The sequence below is a fragment of the Phyllostomus discolor genome, chromosome X, assembly GCF_004126475.2.
Source record: "Phyllostomus discolor isolate MPI-MPIP mPhyDis1 chromosome X, mPhyDis1.pri.v3, whole genome shotgun sequence".
Taxonomy (NCBI): domain Eukaryota; kingdom Metazoa; phylum Chordata; class Mammalia; order Chiroptera; family Phyllostomidae; genus Phyllostomus; species Phyllostomus discolor.
Window position 1 is genome coordinate 49,891,039 of NC_050198.1, and position 24,827 is coordinate 49,915,865.

Consider the following 24,827-nt stretch of genomic DNA (forward strand, 5'->3'; position numbering starts at 1 on the left):
GATTCTTCCTTTTTTTGATTGGGGGTTGTTTCTTTGGGTTCCCATTATTTTTGAGACTCTTCTTGTTTGCTTCTGGTTCTTGTATTCATCTTCTTTGATTCTCTGTCTTTGTGGTGTGAAATTCTATGGTAGGAGACCTGTGAGATGCAGTGTTGCAATCTCTGTGATCTCCTGAACTTGATGCTCTTGGGATGCCCTTTATGATATTTATGTTGGCTTGTTGGATGTAATTGGGTTTTGATTGTTGTGTGATTCTTTGGTGGGTCCTTTTCCCCTAGCTGGTTTACTGAGGGTCACTCCATTCACCACACCTTGTATCCTGCTACTCAGGTGCTTCCAGAACAAAACCACACAGCCCAGGAAACAACCCACACCCACAAAATAACTCTCCCATCAATTCCACTATCACCAACAAATGAACCAGTATTAATAAGGATGTAAAGAGATTAATATTATTATAAGAAAGGAGAGTGAATATGAGATGACCTACTGAAAGAAAAAATATTTTGAGAGGGTATAGGGAGGAGCACTTATAAGAGTTGGGATTTGGAAGGGATGGGCTGCATCACTAGCCATCAGAGAGATGCAAATTAAAACCACAGTGAGATACCACTTCACACCTGTCAGAATGGCCATCATAACCAAATGAACAAAAAACAAGTGCTAGAGAAGTTGCAGAAAAAAGGGAACCCTAGTACACTGTTGGTGGGAATGCAGACTGGTTCAGCCACTGAGGGAAACATTATGGAATTTCCTAAAAAACCTAAAAATGGAACTGCTTTTTGACCCTTAATTCCACTACTTGGATTATACCCTATGAGTCCTGAAACACTAATTCAAAAAAACCTATGCACCCAAGTGTTCATAGCAGCACAATTTACAATAGCCAATGATGTAAACAGCCTAAGTGCCCAGCAGTAAATGAGTGGATTCAGAAAACTGTGCTAGTTTTACACAATGGAATATTACACAGCAGAAAGAAAGAAAGAATTCTTACCCTTCACCACAGCATGGATAGAACTGGAGAACAATATGCTAGGTGAAATAAGCCAGGCAGTGAAAGACAAATACCATGTGAACTCAGCAATAAGTGGAACCTAATCAACAAGTCAAATATGCAAGCAAAATATACCCAGAGACACTGAAATTAAGAGTAATCTGACAGTAACTGGGGGGAAGGGAAAGGAAAATAACAGGAGAAAGAAGGGAAAGGGTAATCAAAGAGCATGTTTAAAAGACCCATGGACAAATCCAAGGGATGTAGGATTGAGGGTGGAAGTTGGGTGGGTTGTGGAAATGCGTTGGTGGGGAAATGGAGACAACTGCCTCTGACATTAATTTAAAAATGAGCAAAGAAAGAGTTTGGAATAGGAGAAATGTGGAGAAAGACAGTACAATTTATACCATAAATAAAAAAAGTAATGATTAAGGTGCATTTGAGTATGAGAAGAAACTGTATACTATTAGGTTTAAACATGCATTGGAGTGACATAAAATAAAATGAGAGAGAGAAAAAGGAAGTAAACAAAATAAAAAAATATATAGGAGCAGATTTGGTGAAAAAGATCTAACAACACTGTCAAGAAAAATGAACTAAAAAGTATAGGTGGGATGGGAACAAGAGAGAAGAATGAAAGAAAAGTTTAAGAGATATCTACAGGAATGGGAAGTGATTTTGAAATGACAGGGAGAGAAGGAATACTAAGAATGAGGAACAAAAAGCAGTCTACATCAGGGAAAAATTAAAATTTGAGATGAAAAGAACAATAAAAAAGAATACAGAGGAGCAAAGAAAAATAAAAGAACAGGATGAAAGAGAAAAAGAAAAAAGAGAAACAAAGAAAAAACAGGTTAAGACAGAGCAAAATTAAAAATTTGAAACTGTCAGTAACCAGAGGGGAGGTGGGGAATAATAAAGGAGGAAAATGGGGAAGAGTTGTCAGGAACATGTATAAAGGACCCATGAACCAAGCCAAAGGGTGGTAGGATCAATGGTGGGAAGTGGGGATGGCTGTGGTGGAGGGGGGGCAGTAGGAGGGAATGGAGACAATTGTACTTGAGCAACAATAAAAAAATGTGGAAAAAAATGAAATGAAAAAGATGTGAAGGAGAGGGTACTGGTCAAATTTGAGATTTGAAATACAAAATTATTGAAGAACTAGAGATAAAATTGGAAAAATGCAACAACTACTCTATCCACAACCAATGAGTATTGCTAAATATTGCTAAAAGTGGAGATAGAACATGGGTATTTTAAGAGCAGGGAAAAAGGATGTGAGATAACCATTGACAAGAAACTTGGTTTTGTGAAGCTGGATGGGGAATAAATAGTAAGATTGCAAAATGAAAACTAGTTGTAGCAAGAGGGAAAACAAAATCTAAAATGAAAATGAGAGGAAAGAAGTAGGTAAAATGGGGCAAGAGAAGGGATGGTCAAAATATGTGAGTTGAAATCAACTACAGCATCAAATCTCGTGAATTGATATGCACAATCTTGATAGACAAGAAATGAATATTAAAAGGCTATGCAGGAAAGAAAACATTGCAACAAATGGAGAAGACCATTGTGGACTTCCTCTCAATAGCATCTAGTATTTACCACTGTCTTTTTTTTCTGGATCCACCTCTGGTGTTGCCAGATGTTGACCCTGTCTGACTTTAGGCAGTCTGTTCGATACTACCAGGGATCTTCTGTTCCTGACTGACTCAGTTGTTGATGTAGTCACTCTGCACTCAGCAGTCAGACATCAGAATCTTAGGGAAGGGCAGAATCCCTCCTGGAGTTGGGACCATTGCTTTCCCTCAGGCTACTGCTGCTGCTCATAGGGGAGTGGTCTGCCTTAGTAGGATGTTTGTTGCCATATGGGATGACTCAGCACTGGGATCCAGGTGTCTATTCTCTCAGTTCTATCCCCAAAGCTCCTGTTCTCAGTATCTCCTCAGGTATCTCTATCTCACTCTGCCCCCACTTTTGCCAGAGCCCAGGGTATACGTGGCTGCAAATGAAAATTTGTGTGTTGGCCATTTAAATGGCTCTTTGCATCTCCAGCCATCTATCTCTGGCAGAGAGCAGCCCTGACTATTTTCACTGTTGGTTGTTATCTGTGTACTTTTTGGGCTCTGGTGCTTGAGGCTGGGGATCCCAGCTTAGGATTTAGACACCACACTTCTCAGGGGAATCCAACTGGTTGCTTAATAATCCCTCCAGCACTGCTGCTTGTGAGCTCCAATCTAGCCTTCTCATCTCCATTGCACTCCTTACCAATTAGGTTGTGCTGAAGCTGATTCTTCTGCCTGTCTAAGGTTATAAGGCTTCTCTCACACTACTGTTCAGTTGTTTGTTCCAAGTGATTTCTCCAAAATTTAGTTGTAATTCTGGGTTGATCCTGGGAGGAGGTTAGTGTGACTTCCATTCACTCCTCTGCAATCTTACCTGGATTTCCTGGTTCTTAAAAAAACTTTGTTGGCAGAGTCCACATTTATGTGAGAAATGTTAATCACATCCATTGGGATCACATCAACCAGTTGGAAAGTGAACAAATTAGCCTGTTTGCTAAGCACTTGGGAATCTCCTGAGGGTGCCATGAGTGTCTTGGATTATTTTTTAGTTGCCAATGATGAATTAAATCTCTTTTTTAATACTGCAAAAAAAAAACCCACCACAACACATTTACTAGTTTAAAACTGTAGTAATATGTGTGGAGTTCTGCTTTTCAATTATGTTGACAACAAATTACCATTGTGATTAAAGAGGTGAGCAGTACCAGTGTATCTACAAAGCATTAGGAATAAACCAGTAGGGAAAGAAAAACCCTGATGCAGGAGGTCAAGAGGAGAACTGCTAGAGTAGAGGTATTGGGATGTAATTCACAAATACAGGAGTAGGCCTTATAAGCAGAGATTATTCTTCCATAGTAAGAAGATAGAAGAGAAAGAATATATGTTTATATGCAGGTAAGTGGGTAGATATGGGAGTCTGTGGGAGTCCTTTTATGATTGCTTCCAAAGGTCAGCAGTTATGAGAGAGCATGAGGGAGAAGGAAGTACTGGAAGTCTGAGAAAGGAAAAGTGTAAAAAGTGACAGAGTGAATGGACCAAGGCTATTTATAGGAATGGGAGTCAGCACCAAGGGCTCAGCTGAGAATAGTTGTCATGAACTTAAAGTGAAATCAGTTAACACAAAGCTTCATCCATATTTCATCCAGCTCTCTAGTCTATACTTCCTATTCTTTTCTACTCAGTGTCACAAGAGAGGGGGCTGCACTGTGTCCTCAAATCCAAACTATTTCCTTTTTGCCTCTGAGGTTATCTATTTCTTACAGCTCAGGCTGAAGGAGAAGATGAGTTTTGGGTGCCTATGGGACTTCAAATTGGTTTCAGGTCTAGGGTTCAGGTGAGAACTCTGGGTTGCAGGCAGACAGCCTTGGGAGACTCTTCTGCATTAGACAAAATCAAAAGAGAATAGATAGTATTATGCAAGGGAAAAAAGGGAGGAAAAAGAAGAAAATGTAAATGAGCAAACAGGAGAGACAGGAAAAGAAAACAGAACAGATCTGTTGTGCCTGGCTATACTGCAAGAGCATGAGGGGCTAAGAGAAGATTTGCTAGGGAAGTGAAGAGAAGATAAGTTTCCTGTCTTTCATCTCACTGCTATTTTCTAGGCAATGTTAAAAGAAGCACAAGTATGAGTCCCACCATATTTCATCTATTTTTCACTATGCCATGAGTTGGTTGCTGCCTTGCATCTTTAAAAATTCTCATCTCCCTGGGGTTCCCAAAGGACAGAGTGTTCCACATGTGGTACCAGCTTGAATCGTGGTGTTGGTTAAACAAGAGGAAAACAAATTAAAGCCCCCATATGTCCAGGTTACACAGGGACTCTCCCTATTTTCCGAGAGAAGTGCTGGCCCTAGGAGTTAACATCCCTTCACATATGCAGGTTTTTCTCTTTGCAAAGAGCTTTCATGACTGTCATCTGGACTGGATCCTTAGAGAACCTCCGTGAAGTAGGCAGAGCAAGGATTATGACCTTCACTACACAGGCAAGGATTCTGAGCCCTATACAGTGGAAAGATTTGTACAGTCACTGAGCAAGTGGAAAGCAGAGTTGCATCCAGGATGCAGGTCCTCAGCCTCCCAGCCTGGGGCCCTGTCCCCAGCAGAGTACTTCCAAAAGGGGTGCTACTTGATGGCACTTGCTACTTCTCTTGGTGCTCCTCAGAACTTGTTGGCTACAGCAATCATTGAAAACTGGAAACTCTAAAGCTGGGAACAGACTAAAAACTTATTTAGGGCCTTCCTTGTGCTCACCACCATGTAGGTGCTTATGGGGCACAGATGGTTACAGCACAACCCCTGTCCTCAAAGAAGTGGCATCTTGACTATTGAAACAAAAATCCAAAGGCAACTCCAAGAGTGTTCCTCTCTTCCACTAAACAGTCTGTGACACAGACTCTTTCTATAGTCACCTTTCTCCAATCCAGCCCTGGAGGATGGTGGTGGGGAGGGCTAATGATGAAGGAGGGAAAGATGGAGCAAGAAAGGAAAAACTAGAGTTTTTTCTAAGTGCAAGGCACAGTGTGGAGTATATGTTATATGTATGTCATCTAGATGATGTTTATTTTACATACATATATCCACATACATGCACACACAATCAATTTCCATGGGTTAACTTACTTAGCTAACTCTCACCCATGTAAAAAGCTTAAACCAGTGCCTGGCACTTAGAAAGCACTGGATGAATATTAACTATTTTCTCTTATCATCATGATCATCAACATGATCATCATCATGTGCAGGCCTATTTCAAGGTTTTGACATGTGCACTGTTTGTGGCACTGTTTACAGAGGAAGGTGGGAACCTCCAAACACAAATTTGATCTGCCTCAGTGATCCAACAGGGACCTTCAACTAAAGAAATTGCTGAGCTTCTTGGTGATGGCTTGGCTCACCTGTCTACACACTTGGCTAAACCTCCCAAAGTCTTAGGGTTGTAAATTTCCAACTATTTAGCTGTAGTGGTGGTAGTAGTAGTAGTAGTAGTAGTAGTAGTTGTTGTCTTTATTTTCCCCTATTTTCTCCTTCACACTATGGTTTCAGCTAGACACGTGACTCATAAATCTTACTCTGCCACCTTTCTCCTATCTACAGATGTCTGAGCTTCTTGTTTCACTGAGAAATTTCAGGCCATCAAGGGAAACTTTCCTACAAAACTCCTACCACTGAGGACTCTTTTTTCTCTAGTCCCAATGAGTGAGTTGTCACTTCATCTCTGTCTCTTTATCCTCAACCTCATTCTCTACTGCTGAGTTTTTTTTTTTTTTTGCACAGCATAGGAACATGCTCAATGCTTCTACAGTTAAATACAATGAAAAACCCTTCTTTTTTAAATATTTTATTTATTTGTTTTTAGAGAGGGAAGGGAGGGAGAAATAGAGAGAGAGAGAAACATCAATGTGTGTTTGCTGGGGGCCGTGGCCTGCAACCCAGGCATGTGCCCTGACTGGGAATTGAACCTGCAACCCTTTGGTTCACAGCCTGTGCTCAATTCACTGAGCTATGCCAGGCAGGGCTTAAAAAATCTTCCTAACCTACAACTGATTCTAGCTGCTATCCTTTTGTTCTTATTTCCTTCTCAGCTAAGTTCTTGAAATGAGTCTGCACTCACCAATTTAACTCTGATATTTCATTAATACTTTAACTTTCTGCACACTGGCTTTGTCCTTCACAATTCCACTAGAACTGCTCTCCCTAAAGCCATGAATGATTGTTATTATTTCTAATCCAATGGATACTCTCCTATACTTTTCTTACTCGACCTCTGTCTTACAATTGGCATGATTGGAATAATGAGACTTCAGGCCAGGATGGAGGCATCAGTATACACATTGTGCCTCCTTGCACAACCAAGATAGAGACAACAACAAAACAGAATAACAACCAAAACTGACAGAAAATTGATCTGAATGGAAGTCGGACAACCAAGAAAATAGACGTGTTCATCCAGACCAGTAGGAGGGGCAGAGTCGGGCAGCTGGGCGCGGGTCATGGTGTGGAGAGCAGAGAGCATTGGGACTGGGTGTGTGAGGCATCTGGGGCATGCAAGGCCGCAGAAGGCAGCTGGCAGACCCCAGCCGAGGGGTAGCAACCAGCAGACCCAGCAAGGAGGCGATTGTGAAGCAAGGCACTGCACGCAACCCAGGATCACAACACTGGGAAATAGAGCCTTGGGGCACTGATTGAGGACACCTGTAGGGATTGAGATGCAGGGAGGGACTCCCAGACTCACAGGAGAGGCCCTTGGAGGGTCCCACAGCGTGCACAAGTCCACCCACATGGGAATTGGCACCAGAGGGGCCCAGTGTGCTCAGAGGAAGCAGAGGAAGAGACTGAGGTCCCACGGATAGTGGAGCAAGCCCCATTGCTCCTTCTCAGACCCCACCCCCACATGCAATGTCACAACCCAGTGACTGGGGTGCCCCACCCTGGTGAACACCTAAGGCTCCACTCCTCATATATAGCAGGTGCAACCAGATCAAAGGGGTGGGGGAGGAAGATGGTTCAAAGAGAATTGAAAGCTCCACAACCAGTGTTTTTTTAAGCAACTGAGAGATAGCCAACCTATCAGATGAACAGTTCAAAGCACTGACGATCAGGATGCTCACAGAATTGGTTGAATTTGATCACAGATTAGATGAACAAATGAAGGCTACAATAAGTGAAATGAAGAAAAATGCATAGAGAACCAGTAGTGATGGAATGAAAGCTGGGTCTCACATCAATGGAGTGGACCAGAAGGAAGAAAAAGAAACAAACAACCAGAAAAGAATGAAGAAATAAGAATTAAAAAAAATGAGGAGAGGCTTCGGAAGCTCCAGGGCATCTTTAAATGATCCAACATCCAAATTATAGGGGTACCAGAAGGAGAAGAGGAAAAGCAACCAGTGAAAAACTTATTTGAACAAATAATAAAGGAGAACTTCCCCATTCTGGCAAAGGAAATAGACTTCCAGGAAGTCCAAGAAGGTCAGAGAGTCCCAAAGAACTTGGACCCAAGAAGGAACACACCAAGGCACATCATAATTACATTAGCCAAAGTAAAAATGAAGGAGAGAATCCTAGAAGCAGCAAGAGACAAGGAGACAGTAACTACAAAGGAGTTCCCATCAGACTGTCAGCTGGTTTCTCAAAAGAGACCTTACAGGCAAGAAGGGGCTGGAAAGAAGTATTCCAAGTCATGAAAGGCAAGGACCTACATCCCAGATTGCTCTATCCAGCAAAGCTATCGTTTAGAATGGAAGGGCAGAAAAAGTGCTTCTTAGATAAGGCCAAGTTAAAGAGAGTTCGTCATCACCAAGCCCTTATTAAATGAAATGTTAAAGGGACTTATCTAAGAAAAAGAAGATAAAAAACATGTATAATAAAATGACAGCAAACTCACAATTATTAACAACCACACCTAAAGCAAAAACAAAAACAAACTAAGCTAAGGACTAGAACAGGAACAGAACCACAGAAGCGTAGATCACATGGAGCGTTATCAACAGGGGAGTGGAGGAAGAGAGAGGGGGAAAAGTTACAGAGAATAGGTAGCATAGATGGTAGGTAAAAAATAGATATGGGGAGGACCAGTATAGTATGAGAAATGTAGAAGCTAGGAACTTATAAATATGACACATGGACGTGAACTAAAGGGGGGAATGTGGGTAAGAGAGGGTGCTCAGGGTGGCGGGGAGTACAGGGGAGGAAATGGGACAACTGTAATAGCATAAACAATAAAATATATTTAAAAAAAAACAATTGGCATGATTGATTACACCCTCTTTAAACTTCTCTCTCCTTTGTTTATTTGTTTTAAATCATTCTCTCTGCCCTGGCTGGTGTGGCTCAGTGGATTGAGTGTTCGCCTATTAATCAAAAGGGTCACTGGTTTGATTCCCAGTCAGAGCACTTGCCTGTGTTATGGTCCAGGTCCCCAGTGTGGGGTGCAGGAGAGGAAACCACATACTGATGTTTCTCTTCCTCTCTTTCCCTCTCCCTTACCCTCTCCAAAAATAAATAAATAAAAATCTATAAAAATAAAAAAAATAATTCTCTACTAGCTTCTCTCCTTTTATGGCCATTTATCCTTGGTTTCCTAATCTGGATGTTCTTGCTCTGCTGAAACCTCAAATATTCTCATGCTCCAAGACTCCCACCTTAGCCTTTTTTAGGTGATCAACTCCAAATATTATGCTTCTCTCTACCACTCCATTCATCTGCAATCTCATTGACAGCAGAGCCCAGGTCATGCTCATTATGATATCCTCAGTGCTTTGCACAGTGCCTGTTATGTTATGGATATTCCATTAATGCTTATTTCATAAATGAGTTAAAGTTAAGTTTCACCTTGCCTTTGCTTTATCAAGTTGTATGCCCCTTGGCTTAGTGGCCCAGATTACAATTTATGCTTTATATCAACAAACCACTTAATGTTTGTGAATGAAGCCGGATAAGGCCCTTAACCTGACCACTCCTTAAAGCAAAGTTGCTCATCTAAAAGTAAACATTAGGAGAGTTCTTTATGCCCCTTAGATCCAAGCTGCAAAAACTTTCAGAGGTTGTGCTTAGAATCAGTAAAATGTAAATAAAATGTGTATTACGCTAGATGTTACATCAAGGAAGCCAATATCTGGGCAGCATTGTGTTGTATAGCTCTGGTAGATTCATTATACAATGTCCATAAATAACTTTTCAGACAAATATTGAGTGGTTATTATGTGCCAGGCACTATGCCTAGTGCTTTGATACATTATCTCCTTCAATCTTTCTAACATCTCCAGGAAGTAGCAACTATTATTATCTATCTATCTATCTATCTATCTATCTATCTATATATATATATATAAATTTGGTATTGTATAGATGGTATTAAAACTCTGTCAGGAAATGAATTATTCAATAACTGATAATGTTGCATTAAAACTGACTGATAGCTGATGTTATCAATTGCTATTAAATTAACTAACTCTGGAACCTCTGGCTAAAATGGAGGCATAAGTACATACACTTTGTCTCCTTGCACAACCAAAAGAAGGACAACAACAAATTTAAAAACAAAAATTAACCAGAACTTCCAGAAAACTGAATTGTATGGAAGTCTGAAACCAAGGAATTAAGAAGAAACAGTCATCCAGTCTGGTAGGAGGGATGGAGATGACTCATGGCAAGGCAGTGGCTGGTGGAGCAGGCAGCCCTACACTTGCATGCAGGTAAACTGGGAGGAACAACTGGGGAGAGAGAGAGAGTATGCACGACCCAGGGTTCCAGTGTGGGGAAGTAAAGCCTCAAAACCTCTGAGTGAAAGACCTGTGGGGATTGAGGCAGTAGGAGAAACTCCCAGCCTCACAGGAGAGTTCGCTGGAGAGACTCACAGGGTACTAGAAAATACACAAAACCACCCACTCAGGAATCAACACAAGAAGGGACCAGTTGGATTGTGAGTAGCAGAGGAAGTGACTGAAAGCCTCTGAGAGCTGAGCAAGCAGAACTGTTCCTTCTTGGACTCCTCCCCCACATACAGTACAATGATGTGGGGTGCCTTGCCCTGGCAAATACCTAAGGCTCAACTCTTTATTATTTAATAGGTATGCTGAGACAAAGAAGTATGGCCCAAAAGAAAGAACAGACCAAAGCTCCAGAAAAAAAATAGAACTAAGTGATGACGAGATAGCCAACCTATCAGATGCAGAGTTCAAAATACTGATAATCATGATGCTTACAGAAATGGTTGGGTATGGTCAAAAAGTAGAGGAAAAAGTGAAGGCTATGAAAAGTGAAATAAAGGAAAATGTACAGGGAACTAACAGTGATGGGAAGGAAACTGGGACTCAGATAAACTGTTTGGACCAGAAGGAAGAAACAAACATTCAACCAGAACAGAATGAAAAAAGAATTAAAAAAAATGAGGACAGGCTTAGAAACCTCTATCTAGCAAAGCTATCATTTAGAAGGCAACAACAGATAAAGTGCTTCCCAGGTAAGGTCATATTAAAGGAGTTCATCATCACCATGCCCTTATTATATGAAATGTTAAAGGACCTTATCTAAGAAAAATAAGAGAAGCTAGTAGAGAATTAGTTAAATGTTCCAACATCAGAATCATAAGGGTGCCAGCAGGAGAAGACAAAGAGCAAGAAATTGAAAACTTATTTGAAAACATCATGAAGGAGAACTTCCCTAATCTGGCAAAGGAAATAGATTTTCAGGATGCCCAGGAAGACAAGAGAGTTCCAAAGAAGTTGGACTGAAGGAAGCACACACAAAGGCACATCATAATTAAGTTACCCAAGATTAAAGATAAGGAGAGAATCTTAAAGCAGCAAGAGAAAAGGAGACAGTTGCCTACAAAGGAGTTCCCATAAGCCCTGGCTGGCGTAGCTCAGTGGATTGAGTGCAGGCTGGGAACCAAAGTGTCCCAGGTTCGATTCCCAGCCAGGGTACATGCCTGGGTTGCAGGCCAGAACCCCCAGCAACTGCATATTAATGTTTCTCTCCCTCTCTCTCTCTCTGTGTCTCTCTCTGTGTCTCTCTCTCTGTCTCTCCCTCCCTTCCCTCTCTAAAAATAAATAAATAAAATCTTAAAAAAAAGGAGTTCCCATAAGACAATCAGCTGATTTCTCAAAAGAAAATATTGCAGGCAAGAAGGGGCTGGAAAGGAGTATTTGACGTCATGAGAGACAAGGACCTACATCCAAGATTACTCTATCCTGCAAAGCGATCATTTAGAATGCAACAGCAGATAAAGTGCTTCCCAGATAAGGTCATATTAAAGGAGTTCATCATCACCAAGCCCTTATTATGTGAAATGTTAAAGGGACTTATGTATGAAAAATAAGATAAAAAATATGAACAGTAAAATGACAACAAACTCACAAGTATCAACAACTGAACCTAAAAAAAAAAGAAAAAGAAAATGAACTAAGCAAACAACTAGAACAGGAACAGATGCACATAAATAGAGATCATATGGAGGGTTATCAGTGGGGAAGCTGAGGGGAGAGAATGGGGGTAAAGGTGGAGGGAATAAGAAGCATAAGTGGTAGGTACAAAATAGACAGGGGGAGGTTAAGAATAGTGTGGGAAATGGAGAAGCCAAAGAATTTATATGAATGACCCATGGATATGAACTAAGGTGGGATAATGATGGTAGTATGGTAGGTACAGGGTGGAGGGGATAAAGGAGAGAAAAAAATGGAACAACTGTAATAGCATAATCAATGTAATAGATTAAAAAAAAATAAAATGACTAACTCCCTAACCAAAAAGATATCCTGGATAGTGACAATAAAAACAAGTAATATGGAATAAGCATTGATGAGACAGTCGTTTAAGAGTCAGGAGGCTGTTAGAGAAGTGGGGCCTATACAGCCTATACACATCCTGTGCCTCAGTTCTCAGAGCTGCTATTTAGTTGCTAAACCTTTTCTAAACTCAGTTCAAGGCTGAGCCATAAACATCCTGGTAAAACAACTGCTATATGGACCCATATAGACTATACCTCTTCCTTATAGTTGTCACCACCTTCATATGCCTGTTGGAACTAACCAGTCCCTGTTAACCTGGCCAGCAATCTCTCATTTGCATGGAAGAATTACATTTTGCAGTTTTGCATTTATGAGCCCTGCGTTTCCTTGTTCTTGCAGAGCCCATTTGAGTTGTTACCTGAATGTGTCTTTTGAATTGCAATCCTTTGCTCAAATAAATACTTCATATTCATTTTTTCAGCCTAACCCCCTTTTTGGGAGGAGTAAGAATTGTAAAAGTTTTAAATACAAAAAAATAAAAATACTAAGTGTAAATATGGCAGAATATCTTATATACTAATACTAATACTAAGAATTACTATCTAATCTAATACTTCCTTATCTAATACTAAGGAAGACCTTTCAAAACAACACACAAAACCTAGGAGACATGCGAGAAAATACATAAATTTGAATAAATACAAAAATTAAATTTCTGACAGAAAATATTATCCTGAACATTAAAATAAAATAAACTAAATTTATAACATAGAACAGAAGCTTAATTTCATTTATATAGAGAGTTCTTTGAAAAATGTAAGAAAACACTAACAACTCAAATAAAAATGGACAAACATCATGGACATGAAGTTCACAGAACAGTTTTTAAATGACCTAAATATATAACTAATTAACTTCATCTATAATTAAATGCATATTTTAATTAATAGATTATTTAAAACAGTTTTAGGATCACAACAAAACTGAGTGGAAGGTGCTGAAAATTGCGTACAACCTCTGCCTCCACATACTCACAGCCTCTCCCACTATTGACATCTTCCACCAGAGTGGTATGTTTGTTAGAATCAATAAGCTTACATTGAATCATAATCATTCAAGTCCAAAGTTTACATTGGAGTTCACTCTTGGTGTTGTACGCTCAATGATTTTGGACAAATGTATAATGACATGTAATCACCATTATAGTATCATAGAGATTGTTTTCACTCCTCTAAAAATCCCATGTGCTCTGCCTATTCATCCTTCTCCCTAAACCCCAACTCTTGACAACCACTGATCTTTTTACTGTCTTAATAGTCTTGTCTTTTCATTATACATTATGCCTTTGCATTATACAGATGTACAATGACACATAACCACCATTGTTGTTAAATCCATTTTTAGCAAGAGTATATACAACCATCAAAACAGAACACTATGAAGAGCTTTATGTTATAATGAAATTAAATGTAGTGAAATTTCTTTCCAAACCAACCTATACAGAAACAGAAAATTTGACAAACGCTATAATTATTGTTAAAAAATTGAATAGTTGAAAGTCTAATATACTAATTATATATCCCTCTATTATATATCCCTCATATATAATTTTATTAACCAATGTCACCCCAATAAATTCACTTAAAAAATCTACCTCAACCAAATTTGAAAAAAACAAACTTTCAAAGAACATATAATCTCCAATTTACACACATGTTCTTCAAAAAAGTATTCAATTCTGTAATGAGTCTAGTTTAATTTTGACATTAAAAGTGGGTTTTCAGGAACAACTATAAAGTACACATGGACAAAACCAAGGGGGAAGGTGAAAGCAAGGGAGGCAGGTGGGTTTGTAGGGGGTGGGGTAGTGGTCAGGAGAAAATACAGACAACTGTAATTCAACAGCAATAAAATAATTTAAATTAAAAAAGTGGAAAATGACAGAATGAAAATAAATATTAATAGGCCAAGCTCAGTTACAAATATAGACACAAAACACTAAATAAAATATTGTAAATTAGTGTCCCAGGTTCGATTCCCAGCCAGGGTACATTCCTGGGTTGCAGGCCATAACCCCCAGCAACCGCACATTGATGTCTCTCTCTCTCTCTCTCTCTCTCTCTCTCTCTCTCTCTCTCTCTCTCTATCTCCCTCCCTTCCCTCTCTAAAAAATAAATAAATAAAATATTAAAAAATATTGTAAATCCAATCCTTCTATGTATCAAATCATGTCTGAGTCTGGTATATCTGAAGACTGTAAGGATGGTTTAACATTTAGGAAAAAAGGTGCCATATGTTATTACGAACTGAAGCAGAAATGATTTAGTGAAATTCAGGAAAAGCTTTTGATAACATTTAACACCCTTTCAGGATAAAATATCTATAAAACACCCCTGAGAATAAAAGTAAATTTCCTGAAAGGCAAAACTATGGAGACAACAAAAAGATTATTGATTGCAAGTGGTTGTGGAAGGGGCTGAATAAGCAGAGAAGAAAAGATATTTAGGACCATAAAAAGACTTCATGATATGATAATAGATATATGTAACGATATATTTATTCAAACCCACAGAAAGTGCAACACTAAGAGTTAACCATAAGGTAAAGGTAAATGACAGACATTATTATAATGTGTCAATGTAAATTCATCCTTGGGTAAAAAAAAAAAAAATGTACCGCTGTGGTAGGGGATGTTGATAATAAGGGAGTTTATGCATGTGTGTGGGTTGGTAGGTATCTGAGATATTTTTGTACCTTCCTCTCAATTTTTTTAAAAACTGAAAACTTCTCTAAAAACATTGTGTTAAAAGTCAATTTCCTAGGTTTTGTCCATGTGTCTTTTAAATTTGTCCCTGTCAAAAACTAGGGGGAAGGTGGTAATGGGAGGGAAGTGGGGAGAGTTGGGTAGGTGGGCTAGAATAGGAGTAAAAGAGAAAACTGTACTTGAACAATGAATAAAATAAAAAAATTAAAAAACAGTAATTAATGTATACAGCAAAAAAGTCAATAAAACAAAATGGTCTCTAAAAAAAAAGTTAATTTCCTCAACTTGATAAAGGTAAACTAATGGAAAATGTATAACAAACATAATTGATGATAGCTTTAAAACATTTGCTTTAACCCTGGCTGGTGTAGCTCAATGGATTGAGCACGGGCTGCGAACCAAAGTGTCGCAGGTTCAATTCCCAGTCAGGGTACATGCCTGGGTTGCAGGCCATGACCCCCAGCAACTGCACATTGATGTTTCTCTCTCTCTCTCTTTCTCCCACCATTCCTTCTCTAAAAATACATAAATAAAATCTTTAAAAAAAAAAGAGTGGCTGAGAACCTTTTAAAAAAAAACATTTGCTTTAAAGTCAAGAACAAGTAAAGAATGCTTACTACCATTGTTTTAATTTAATATTATACTGGCAGGTGTGGCAAACACAATTCAACAAAAAAAATAAAATAAAATGTATCAGCATACTGACATTATATAGAAATAACAAAATTGTCTACACAGAAAACCCAATAAAAACTACAAGCTTGTAAAACTAAAATATTGTTGTATATACAATTAATGTACAGAAATTGTATTCTCTTATATGATCAACAAAATATTTTAAAGTAAAATAATAAATATAGATACTCTTTTTTTAAAAACCTCTTGTTGGTTTCTAACTGGCCAAACCAGTTTTTTTAAGATTTTATTTATTTTTAGAGAGGGAAGGGAGGGAGAAAGAGAGAGAGAGAAAGAAACATCAATGTGCGGTTGCTGGGGGCCATGGCCTGCAACCCAGGCATGTGCCCTGACTGGGAATCAAACCTGCAACACTTTGGTTCGCAGCCCGCGCTCAATCCACTGAGCTACGCCAGCCGGGGCGATACTCTTTACAATAGAAAAAAATGCTATAAGTATTGAATAATAAGTCCAAAAGGAGTATACATATTTTATGAAGAAAACTATGAAATATTATTAAAAGCACAAATGAAGATATAAATAGATGGAGAAATGTCAATATCCATGTGCCATGTTCATGGATGAGTAGTATATTAATACTGCAAAAATTATGATTTTATCAGTTAATCCATAAATCCAACACAATTCCAACATTTTTTCCTTCAAAAGTTCATCCTAAAATTTATATTAAAGAATAAAAGGCAAAAGTAACGAAGATAATATTTAATAATAGTAATAATTAATAATAATAATACATTGTGGTTTTACCCACCATGGAATCAAGACTTACTCCAAACTATCATTTCATTAAGTATAGTTTTGGTGCAAAAATAAACAAAAAATAGAATGTAACAGAAAATCCAGAAACAGACCCACTTTACAAATCTGAGCTTTGTTATATGGCATAGATTCAATTTTAAATTAAGAAAAAAAATGTGATGAACTAGTCAATACATTTTGTTGAGCAACTAGATATATATGAAAAAAAAGATAAAACTAGGTTCCTACTTCATCATGATGAATTTAAGAGTTACATATGAAAATACAAACTTTAAAACTCTCAGAAAGGAAGAGAGGAGAAGTACTCTGACATTGGGGTAGAAAAAAATGTTTAAAACAAATATACTGAAAAGCACAGATGGAGGGATTAATAAATTTAACTACCTTGTAATTATAAATTTCTACATGATGAATATACAATAAACATAATGGAAAGTTCAGACACAGACTAAGAGAAGGTATTTGTAGTGCATATAACCCAACAAAGTTTTTTTTAATGCAGAACATAAAAATGTTATGTTTATTAATATAGAAAATGCAGACAGTTCAACAGAAGAGGTTAAGAGATATGTTCAGGTAATTCATAAAGAAACCTAGATGATTGATATGTATAGAAAAATACTTAATCTCACTAATGATCAGGCAAATGCAAGTTAAGATAATAAAGGACATTTTATGTCTATCAAAATGGTAAAAAGAAATAAAATTAATTAACATCAAGCAGGGCTGGCACTAGGGTGAGGTAAATGAAGCACTGTCCTCAGGCACAAAATGTAAATGGGCACAAAAACTCATTACTCAAAACAACATTTACATGAAATATTTAAAAAACTCAAAAATAATGCAAAAACCCTATAATGAAAAAAGTATCAAACTTTTTAAAATATTGTATTCATTTATTTTTAGAGAGAGGGGAAGGAGGGAGAAAGAGAAGGAGAGAAACATCAATGTCTGCTTACCTCTCACATGGCCCCACTGAGGATCTGGCCTGCAACCTTGGCATGTGCCCTGACTGGGAATCAAATTGGCAACCCTTTGGTTCTCAGCCTGCACTCAATCCACTGAGCTACACCTGCCAGGCCACAAAGTATCAAACTTTTAAATAGAGACAGAATCTAATCATACATCCACAGGACTCATGTCATTTGCCTTATTCCTGGTTTGTTGTATCAAAGGGCTGGTGAGAATTTGAGGTAATTGAACCTTATATGCATTTATGATAGGAATGTAAATTTGAACCTCTATTTTGGAGAGTAATTTGATAATACTTAAAATGTTATAACATCTTCTTTTATTATTTTATTTTTTTATTTTAATTGTTGTTCAAGTATAGTTTTCTGTGTTTTACTCCCATCCCAGCCCACCCCCCAAGATAATATCTTAAAGAAATTTTCAAACTAGTGCAGACATGTATAAGACTGTGCTTTGCAGCAACGTTATAACAAAAAGTGGCAATAACTGACAAAGGTTCTCTCCTTGACCAAACTCTATCCAGGCTCCTTTGAATTCCTCTTGACTAGGCCTCAGCCTTGACCTATAAAGACTTAACAAAACATTAACATACTTTCTAACAGCTCAAATCCACACCCCTAGAATGACCCCAAGACCCTTTAAAGTGCCTACATGGGAAAACTCAAGTCTGCCAAAATAAATGACTCTTTGTTTCAGCCAACAACTGAATACAGGGTCACTCTCTTCTAATCTCTGTAGGAGTGTTGAATCCTAACTTCAATAAAGGCCATTTAGCAAAACTAGATGACTAAACCCCCTACCCACTTTTTGTAATTTTTCACTTCTCTGACTCTATGGAGACCCTACTCACACTCTTCCCTATTTCTTCTTTCTCCCTTTAAAACTCCCATTCACCTGTGTACAAATCAAAGGTGAGTCAGTTCTCATTGGACAATTTTCCCTGTTGCAATAATATATAACTGATTACAACCTGCTTTTACCACTTTAATTAATGCCTAATTTTGTTAATGTTCGACATCATTTAACTGTTCCCCAGAAGGGAAAAGGACAGTTAAACTATGTTTTTCTTTATACAATGAATATTACATTACAGCTAAAATGAAAGAACTAGATCTACGTATATCTACATAAACCTCAAACATAATTTTAAATGAATAATAGAAAGTTACATAAGCCTCAAAAATAATTTTGAACTCCCAAAGCAAGTTGCAAAAGACAGTATGATACTACTTATTTAAAGTTTAAAAACATATACTATATATATAATTTATATATACATAAATAAATATATTTATAATAAATTATATATTTATTTCACATATATATTGTTTATTTTAAAACATTATATATATTTTTTTTCTTATTTAAAAACATCACTTATTGCCCTGGCTGATGTGGCTCGGTGGATTGAGAGTTAGCCTGTGAACCAAAGGTTCGCTGAATTGATTCCCAGTCAGGGCATATACCTGGGTTGTGGGCCAGGTCCCCAATAGAGTGCATGAACCATACACTGATGTTTCTCTCCCTCTCTTCCTCCCTCCCTTCCCCTCTGTCTAAAACTAAATAAATAAATAAAAATAATAAAATAAAACCATCACTTCTTTATTTCAATGCAAAAATAACAGACTCAACCCTTTCCTAATACAATGATGATGATAATAATGATGATGATGATAATAATAATAATAATCCTATTAGAAACCATAAGGAAGCACTGAGTGTTACATTCTTCAAGTATGCTACTGAGATTTTCTGTTTTTATAAATTGGTGACTATACACATAGTTAAAAAACTTAGAAGTGCAGTTATGAAATTTTGCTTAAAATTAAGTATCTAGAGGGTTACTTCAAAAAACTGTAGTACGACTGTGTAATAATCCTGTGGGACAAAATTCCCTCACTTTTGTATTCTTGCAAAGGTTTAGGAACCAGGTTCAAAAGTAATCACACTTCCAGAATTAGTATGAGTGGTCAACTTGGGTGAAAAAGTCAGGGAGATCCAAGTATTCTTCCAAGGACAAGGAAAATCCACCCTGAATCCAAAAATTCAGACAAAATGTGGTAGGATTTCAGAGTAAAGTTAATCTGGGAAGTGGAGAGGTGGTGAATCCAGACAAGAGAGGGTATTAGGTATAACTGATTTCCATAATCAGGTTTTCACATTAATTTAGTGTTTTTTAGTGAAGTCCTTCAAGCTATAATTTAGATGTCCTTCACTGTGCTCCAGATTGTTGGTTCATGTTAAAGGACTGTTTAAGATTTTCATCCCAAAGAAAATCATGCTACATAAAAATGACCTAAGATTTTTGCCCCCAAATCTTCTTAATTAAAATCCCAAAAATGTTACTGCAAATGCCTGTCTTTGGGGAAAAAAGCATTATTTTATATGTAAACAGATTCACTCAACTCTTTTTGTAGAAAACTGCAGATTAATTAAATTTCTGCCTAATTTTTTGCTGCATGCACTAATGAGAGGGTAGAGGAGCACTGCCTTCTTTTGCCTGTGTTACCTGGAGGAGGAATGAACCATTCTCCATAGCTGAAGAGGGCAACCCAGTGCTTCCAGAAAAAGGTAATGAAAACCATAAAGAATAAAGTGCTGAATGTCCTGTTGCAAGTCTTCATATGAGAAACCACAAAGTTTGCTACTGTGGAGATAAGACCAAAAGGACAGCCGTGACCATCAAAAAAATATTGATGAGTTTTCTCAGAATGTTCTGGGCACTGCCATTCTCCAACCCTTCCAGCTGTATCACCTGCTACTGCTACAGCCCCATCTTGGAGATACGGGTCTGACATGCCTCCAGGGCATCCTGATATCCCAGGCCCATTCAAAGGACTGATATGCAACTTTCTATTCTATTGCGGACAATACTTGCTTCAAATTCAAGACTTCATTCTGGTGGACCTCTATGGAACTTAGTTGTTCTTCTAAGCACTCACATCCATATCACTTTTCCTGTTAGATCCTCTGATAATGTTTCTTGAGGGTCTCAAAGTATTCCTCTAGTCTGGCCTGGGTTTCGTGGATATCCAGATCTCGTGTTTTAGTATGCCAAATCATGAGCTCTGCCTGTCCAGGGTGCTTGATTAGGAGCTAGATGCACCTACAGTGATGAGTGCAGTGTTGCTGTTGATTCCCACTGAGAAAGAAGTGGCACTAGAACGATCTTACTCACTACCATGCTTTGGGCTCCACTGGAAGTTTCAGTCCAAAATATGGGCATCACTCCCAAAGCCTTTCAGTCATCATCCACTTGGCATTCTTCTAAAGAGTCCTTCAGGTTAGGGATGCTGTCTGCACTGCCAAATGTATTCTGATTTAGTGAGTTGATCTATATAGGCTTTGAGACTGCAGTCCCTGCTGCTCAATGCATTGTCAGGAAGAAGCTGAAAAGTTTACCTTTGATACTGTCCACCACAACTTCACTGAAGGTAGTCGCTTTTGCTCCCACATCCTCCAAAACCTGGTGCATGTCCCTGAAATGTCCTTTGGCTTCTGAGGGACCAATCCCATTCTGCTCCACTCCTCAGTGATTCTTCTGGTAGTTCTTAAGCTTCTTTTGTAACTGAGGGATTGGCTGGGCAGATTTCTGGTTCTTCTCAAAGATCTGCTTGATGTAGAAGGCCTCCTTGTTATCTGTGTTGTTGGCAAGCTTCAGTTACTCAGCATTGTTGTCATCCCAGGCTGTTTGCGCAATCTTGATCTGTTCTGTGAGATTCAGGATCTTCTGCTACAGGTGAACAATGGCAGCATTTTTGTACTGGGGGTCAGGTGTTCCACCCACAGAGACTGTGTGGATGCTGTCACTGGTGGTAGAGGACACTGCATTGGAAATCTGGGCAAGGCTGCTTACTTCTAATAGCTCAATCCGATCTACAGTTGCCTCAGACCATGGTAGACATGCAGAATCAGCTGCAGCAGCACAAGCCATTTCCATCACAGAAGAGCTGGTAGGAGCATCAGTAGTGGATGAAGAATTAGATTGGCAGGACTGCATAACAATTGCCATCTCCTGGTCAAGTTCCTGTTTATTTGGGGACTTCCCCCTGGGGCCTGTGGTTTGCCTTTCCTATTATGCAAGCTCATCCCTCTCTTCATCATGGGTAGCACTCGGATCCACAGCAAGACATGATTCAGAGCTGTGGGGTGGGTGGGGACACCATCAATCTCAACATATGTGTCCTAGATTTCCAGATTTATTTCAGATTCAGGATCTGCCTGAATTTGTCACACATTGTGTAGAGACACTGATAACCTCCTGAGCTGGTGCTGGAAGAGATGCTTTGAGCCTTGGCCAATCACATTGATGTTCTCCAAAGCATTGTGTGTCATTTTACATGATTTTTCTTCTGATTCTGTCTGCCTCCTGGCTTCTGCATCTTGGAATTTGGTCAAAGATAAGGGTCCTCATATAAGTGTTCATTGACTAAAGCCTCCATCAGTAGACTTAATATGCTTATTTGAAAAGTCAAAAAAATTAAACACACAAAGATTGTCAAATTTGCTTTAATAGTAACTACACATTTAACTGTGATATGGAAGCTTCATGCTTATTTTTATCACACTTCTTCAAGCACTTCTAAGGTATACAGGAATCCATTTAGGAAAAGTTGTCACATAAGCTTGTTTTATTTATCAGGAGTCAGCAAACTTTTCTACAAAGGATCAGACTATAGCCTGCAGGCCAAATCCAGCTTGTCCTATTAGGTTGCTTGGCTTAAACAATAAAAATTTATTCCTTTCTGGTTCTGGAGGTTGGAAGTCTGAGATCGAGGTGTCAGCAGTGTTGTTTCCTTCTGAGGGATTCGAGAATATTCCCTATGCCTTTCTTCTAGCTTCTGCTGGTTTACTTGCAATCTCTGGCATTCCCTGGCTGTATCACCTTTATCTCTGCTTCCTTCTTCACATAATGTTCTCCCTGTGTGCACATCTTTGTCCACATGTTCCCTTTATGAAGACACTAGCCATAATGGATTAGGGACCCACTCTACTCAAGTATGACTTCATCCTATGTAACTAATTAAATCTGCAAATACCCTATTTCCCCAAATAAGGTCACATTCTGAGGTACTGGATATTAGAACTTCAACATATGTATTTGAGAGGTGGGGGAGGGCACAATTCAGCTTATAACATACACTTTCTGTATCAATTACTCAATTCAGCACTTGTAGTGCAAAAGAAGTCATCAAAATACATAAGCAAGTGGGTGTGGCTGTGTTACAATAAAACTTTATTTAGAAACACAGGTGCAAGTCTGCCAACAGTAGTGTGAAAAGCCAAGTCTTAGATAATCCTTGATCCTTTCAGGATATAAAAAGAAACTGGAAAAGATTTGGCATTTGGCAAAAAAAGAAAAAGAAAATTTGGCAAGTTTTGGCAATACTTACTTTACATTTTGTATTCTAGTCACAATATTTTGTATTTAACTCTAATATGTCTTTCATTTTCTTTATATTTAAAAAATTAAATTTTTAGGAAGATGGCATTGAGGTAGGAAGGAGCAGATTCCACCTCTCCCTGCACATGGGAGAAAAACCTAGTTGATCTATGGAGGAATAAAGAAAATAGCCAAAAGTACCCCAGAATATATGAAGATAGGAGACCAAAAATTGTAGAGGACATTGAAAAACCAGATGATAAGGTAAGTGAGTGTTTCAGGACAATAAGGTCCCCAGGACCAATGCAAGGACCAAGGTGGCTACAGTCCCAGGCCCAGTACCCTCCTGGTCTGCCACAGGGTTCTTGGGAGAGAACCAGGTCAATAGCTCCCTCCCCATCCAAACAAGGTTTGAGCAGCACCAGGAGAGACCTGGTTCCTTGAAGTCTCAGAGAGAGGAATAAGGACTAAGTGGCAAACACACAGGGGCTGTGAACACCCACAAAGTCTGTGGACGCCAGCTGGGGAGAGTTCAGAGTTGGGCCATGATGGGCCCTGACCCCAAAAGTCCCTGGTCTGGTTGGAGAATTGGGCTGTGTGAGAGGCCAGGCCTTTGTATGGAGTGGCAGGCTTGAGTAGGAGGAATTTCTCAAAAAGAAAAAGTGAAAAAAGAGACATTGTTTGGGGAATTCTCCTGCAGCAGCCACTCTGGCTTCCTCCACCCTCAGACAAGCAGCACATCTGAGGTCGAGCAGAAGGGCCTATGCACTCCCATAGCCCTGGGAACAGTGTGCACCTGACCATGAGTGATGTGAGGCAGCCTGGCCTTCAGTATAGGTCCGCAACACAGGGAGAGTGAGCTCTGCAGAAGGCCTGGATCCCACACCCAAAGCCCTGGAGACAGGTACCCGGCTAGCCCTGAGGAGAATGCTCACAAGAACCTGTGGAACCTGAGGGACCAGAGACTGCTGGGGAGCTGGGCTGGAGGCTGACTGAGTGTGGATCAGGAACAGACAGAGGTAAAACCATTCACTCCTCAGCCTGCTGAAGGCAGCAAGACCAGCAAAACTGGTTTGACCAGTTTGAAGCTAGCAAGAGGCTTTTTTTTTAAAGTAACTCTATTTTTTATTTTGACTATTATTTTTTATCTTTCAACTCCTTTTCCCTCTCTTCTTTCTTGTTTTCTCCCTTCTTCCTTTCTTTCCCATTTTATCTCTTCTTCCTTCATTCTTCTTTTTTTTTTAATACCCAAGAGTGAGACAAAAAAATGTGGAACTGTGAAAAGACCGGAGTTGGATCCAAGGAGGAGTCATCCCAACAGCTGAGATAGTGAGACAAATTTCAATTTGCTACCACAGAGAACATGCAAGTTATTGCATATTTGTATTATTATCTTTTATTATTCTTACACCATTTATTTTAATAGTATTTTTGTATTCCTCTTCTTTCTGTTTAGTCTTCTTTGCTTGGCTGGTTAAATTGTATTGTTTGACAGGTTTCTCTTGTTCTCTCATAGTGTATTGCTAATTTACTATCCTTCACTTCATTTGTGTTCCACTAGCACACTACTCAAGGTCCTATACTCCCTATTCTTGTTATCCAGATCACATAGATCCTGTCATATGATCATTGCTCTAATATTTTAATAATAGCCATTCCACACAATTGTAAATACTTCACAACACCCCTCCCAGATCTTAGCCCACTTCACAATTTCCTAAATTCTGTTACTGTAGTGGTAAACTCTATTCTCTCACACACTACACCTGGATACTATCCCTTATTCTCACCTTACCTCAGAATCTGAACTCCCACAACCTTACTGCTTTCTAGATCCAACTCACAAATGTTCCTTCCCCCACAAGAGTCTTATCTTATTTTGATCCTTTCTAAAAAGTGGCTAGTTGGGTGGAAGATTATGGTTAACACTATACATAGCCAAAGGATCTCCTATTTGTTCTCTACC

At 38.8% G+C, this 24,827-nt stretch overlaps 1 pseudogene; it reads right to left on the reverse strand.

Annotated features, from left to right (window-relative positions):
* Positions 1-19,922: 19,922 nt before the first annotated feature.
* LOC114505558 lies at positions 19,923-21,920 on the reverse strand (annotated as a pseudogene).
* Between the last annotated feature and the right edge of the window lie 2,907 nt (positions 21,921-24,827).